The sequence below is a fragment of the Berghia stephanieae genome, chromosome 1, assembly GCF_034508935.2.
Source record: "Berghia stephanieae isolate SIO BIC M18660-M18661 chromosome 1, UCSD_Bste_1.3, whole genome shotgun sequence".
NCBI lineage: Eukaryota > Metazoa > Mollusca > Gastropoda > Nudibranchia > Aeolidiidae > Berghia > Berghia stephanieae.
This window is the reverse complement of record NC_088360.1, coordinates 67,140,907-67,145,906: the sequence shown is the minus strand read 5'-3', so window position 1 is coordinate 67,145,906 and position 5,000 is coordinate 67,140,907. Positions and strand designations below refer to the sequence as shown.

Genomic DNA, 5,000 nt, shown 5'->3' with positions numbered 1-5,000 from the left:
ACACAAAACATTAGGAAAAACTGCCTTAGTACTGAAAATATCACACATTGAAACTTGAAAAAAAACCCAAAAAACTTAAACAACTGCGTCATTCTCACCAAAATAGATCCAATTTACTTCCTCTTACTGTATAATGCACTTGCCATCGATGATGTCGCTGTTGCTGATGATGATGATGATGACAAAGAAGAGGAAGACGGAAAGATGTTTCTGGATCGCATGTCTCGTCCAACATTGACCGTCTGCACGAGTTAAGAAAGTGAGTCAAGCAGAAAAAGTTTTCTGCCTCAATCACCTCCTTGTGACTCCTCAACTCGTAACATGACACACGCATAATTACTTATATCTGCCTCTCTATCCATCCATCCACCAGTCAGCCAGTCGAGGCTTTTGTGAATGACAACCAACCACCCATCTGGCTTATATATCCTACCAATTGAACTCTCAACTCCAAAAATTACCACCACGCCCCCCAATAATGCGTCCAAACGAAAAAAAAATTGGGAAAAAATCCCAATCCAACCACCTTTACAGGACTTCACCACCACCATCCCTTACAAATAATTAATGATGGTACTTGAATACTTGAACACGTAATGACAACGTTATCGAAACGTGTACGGGCAGACTAAGTTGAATAGATAAAGGGAAAATGTACGTGGTAAATACTGCTAGGACATAGTATATCGATCCAAGCACAAGTCACTCCAACATGCCAATCACCAATCAGAAACACGCATACACAACTTTATCACTTTTATCTTCTCATTCCCTCATCATCGCATCATCATCCCTGATAAGCACAAATCAAAGTCTACCAAAACAAGCTTGGACACATACTATGATAATACAATGGCTTGAATTGGGTACTGATAACCTACTATAGCCGGACTTATAACTCTAATGTAGGATATGACTGCCCAAAATTGACAATACATAATATCTTACATTTACCCTGAAATCTTTTATATTAAATACCGATCGTTTAAAATGATCCCCAACTTGTTAAACAACCCCTGAACCGTTTGATAGTTTAAAACTACATTTCAAATAGCATCTAACTCTATGGATGCTTGAAGTGAAAGATTTCGGATCAAAACGTTTAGAAATTCTTTTTGTCAGTGAATGACAGAGTAGGGGATGGGTCGAGGGGAAAATTGAATAAAAGAAAGATGGACCAAAGTGTGAACATATCAACTTTGATTAGAACGTGAAAGGAGAGTATGATAAAGATTACAATTTTTCAGAAAACACTCGAGAAAACTATCATCGAAAATCAACAGATTATAAAATCTTAAGACAGTTTTGACCTTAATTGACTAGCAAAAAAATAAAATAAATAAAACATTTTTTTTAATTTAAAAAAAAAAAAGAATCGAACATGAATCGCTTGGTTAAAACAAGAAAGTGCAGTGATTGCAAAATGATGAAAACAAAAACAAACCCTCACTTGGATCATCTGACTGAAGACTTAACATACTTCGCTGTGGAGTAGAATTTGACTAAGTTGGAAAATATCGAAGTTTTCCGTAAATATTTCTAAGATGAGGCAGAAAGATTCAATTATAATTGAATTGTTCTAGATGAAGTTAAAACAAGGGCCGGACATCCATTTTAAGGCCGCCTGAGAGAGGACTTGATCCAATGAAAATTCGTAGTAAAAACAGCAAAATGTTAAAATTCACTGAATCACTTCAAACGCAAAACTCGTGGAATATTATGATAATAGCGTCACCATTTGTGGGTGGAAATTAATTATTTCTTTCAATCAATAGTACCTACTTGTTTGTTTGTTTTGTTTTTAAGGGGCGGCTTGGGTCTTTTCTAAAAATAATTTAATTACCTATATTGGGCGGTTTTAATCATTCTGTATCGTCGTTATAGGTTTTAAAAAAACGTTTTTTTTGTGTGAAAAATATACATTATCTGTGTTGATACCGAGGTCTGGCATAAAAAAATATAACAATCTTAGGTCTGGCATAAAAAATATAACAATCTTGTGGCAAACGTTCCACAAAAACTAAAGAAGGAATGACCTCCATATTCGTCCCTCTTATCAACATTGTAGCATAGTGTGTCACCATAGAGAGATTGTACAACTTTCGTTTATGGAATTTTTATTAGAACATTGCAAAGTTGAGAATCAAAATGTTAGGACAAAATTGATGTTAAAATTTGTAATTTGGATTATAATTCAAAATACACATAAATTATCAAAAAAATCTCTCTATGGTGACATAATACATTATTTCTGTGATATCTTGTGGAAATTTTCATCAATTCCATTGAATAGATTTTGAGAAACGCTTGACACAGTATCCCATACCCTTAGAAAAATGACATATTGAGAAAATAGCAAAATAGCTTTCCGTTTTTTCACACTTTTCTTACTACCTGTATCCTTTTAGACTGTGTTTTTCGGGCCTATACATTCTATTTTAAGAAGTTGGACTTCAAAAATATTATTTCTCTAAGATAATAAAATATCGTTTTCCACCAAAATCTCAATACAATTTCTTAAAAGGTTTTCCTAATAATTAAACCCAAACCGCCCCTTCAGGGATCTACGGCGCTTACGACACATTTGGGTCCCAAACAATGGGATAGTCAAAAAATTATAGAATTATTAAAATCACACGAGAAAAGGTAAGACAAAGAGGAATGGTTCAAATAGTGAACAGATGTAGATAGATTCCAATAGCATACTATCAGTGTACTTTGTTTGAGACTACCTGAAAGTCTCATCCAGGCACAAGCTCACGATCCCACTAAAAGGATTATACTCAACCGTTTAAGAACATGATATTCGAAATAATAAAACGATATAACAGTACATATCTAATACTATACATTTGACTGTTTCCCGCTCAGCCAAGGACTCCGGCAAGGGCTAGGAAAATACCAAGCAATCTCATTCAAAGTCAAATTCAGAAAGCAACTTGGAAAACAGATAAAGGGAATAGAAGACACAGCAAGTGACCTCCTGCACACCATGGGAGGTCAAAGGAAATATAAAGTTGGAAGATGAGAAAAGAGTTCATATGTAAATAATGGATAAACAAACATGATTATTTATGAACCATAATATGTTCTACTGTATCTTTTTGCGCTATACGATTCCCCATACTTCGTCTGATCTCCTCCGAGATACGATATCACCTTTTATTGCCCTGTCTTGTACAAGCTCTCAAATAATTTCCGTCATTGCCTATGATTAAATACTCATCTACACAAGAGTCGAACGGAACAATGTGAGTTGTGTATCATCCAACATCAACCAGAGCTTTTAAGATCATTGTCACCAATCTGATTTCTGACCATATTCTGAATCGCTTGACCCAAAAAACAAGATGAAACGTCGCACCACCCGGCAATCAATACCAAATCAATCTTTAAAAGAAATAACTTTAAAAAATAATAAATAGAGCTCATATAGCGCAATATCAACTAACTTGACAAGGGGTCAACAGCAACATTTAACATGTAGGACGGGACATGCCGCCTGTTAGGCGATATTACAATTTTTCGGACAAAGACACCGCTGTTAACGGCCAGGTTCTCATTTTACACCTGAGTACGGTGAGAGAATGTGAGTAAAGAGCCTTTTCCAAGGACTCAACTATGCGCCGAGCGCGAGGCTCGAACCCAGGACCTTCCGATCCGAAAGCGAGTGCCATACCACTAGACCACATAGCCGCACTAAATAAAGAAACAAACAAAAGCAAAATAACAAAACAAAAACAAACAACAACAAAAAAAAAAAAACAACAACACATGAATACACAGATTTAAAAAAAAACTACATTTAAAAAGCGCAGCCTGCTAATATCTCCATCGAAGAGATAGTACATTTAATACAATGGGCCACTCATGTAAAATGAAACGGGGGCGGATACCGTGACAAGAAAACGTTGATATCAATAAAATCAATTATTATTGATAGGAGGTTGAACAGATTTTAGTTCTATGTACTCCGGGCCTCATAACATGATATGGGTAATGGCAATAAACCTACTATTATTGTGCTGAAAACTCTCTCTCTCTCTCTCTCTCTCTCTCTCTCTCTCTCTCTCTCTCTCTCTCTCTCTCTCTCTCTCTCTCTCTCTCTCTCGTACACACATTCTCTTCCTCTCTCGCCAACATATACACACACACTCTCTCTCTCTCTCACATACACACACACACACACTCTCTCTCTCTCTCTCTATCTCCAACACACATAGACACACACACACACACACACTTGCTCTCTTTCTCACACACACGCACACATATACATAATACGCTTATTCCTTCTTCACTTCTACACACGTACCACAAAGTGTGCCTATGTGCCTATAGATGGTCCGTCTAATTGATTAGTTAGTGGTTAGACAGATAGGCATTTGTTCTATTTGTTCACAAGTTTTAAGGCTATTACAAAACGTTCAGGCTATATTATATGCCCCTTCGAGACTGAAATAACATACAGAATAAACATGTAAAAGGTCATAAATTTCATAAATGGTCACATGTGCATCTGTGCTATTGAAGATTGACAAACTGCCTTTTACACTTTGGACAGAAATAGTAATTCCACAATTTCAGAATATCGAAAAGATCCCAAACGGTCAAACGCTCTTTAAGAATTTTTGATAAGATCGGGGTAATTTTAAACGATCGAGGAAATTATGGTTTCAGGCCCAAATGTTCAAAGACGTCTATCTAAAGAGACATTTCTGTGAATGCATGAAAGCTGCAAACACACTCACAAACAATATATATATATATATATATATATATATATATATATATATATATATATATATATATATATATATATATATATATAAAACTCATATTTCATCGTCTTTGGTTTTTTTTGTTATTGTTGTTTTCTTTCTTGTTGTTGTTGATTATTTATTTATTTTAAAAAATCTTATTGTTTTGTCTTTCAAATAGATAAAAATATTAGAATTATTATTACTCCCACTTGCTAAGCAAAATCTCCTGCATTGATT

The 5,000-nt window shown here is 35.1% G+C and overlaps 1 protein-coding gene and 1 long non-coding RNA gene across 4 annotated transcripts in view; both read right to left on the bottom strand.

The window, feature by feature from the left end:
- Positions 1–453, bottom strand: part of LOC144979957 (uncharacterized) — a 22,571-nt gene extending 22,118 nt beyond the window's left edge. The window contains exon 1 of the long non-coding RNA XR_013646800.1: positions 99–453. This is a non-coding gene — a long non-coding RNA (uncharacterized LOC144979957). The remainder of the gene's footprint in view (positions 1–98) is intronic.
- LOC144979961 (KICSTOR complex protein SZT2-like) overlaps positions 1–5,000 on the bottom strand; it is a 143,683-nt gene that overhangs the window by 93,156 nt on the left and 45,527 nt on the right. The gene's annotated exons all lie outside the window — the stretch shown is intronic.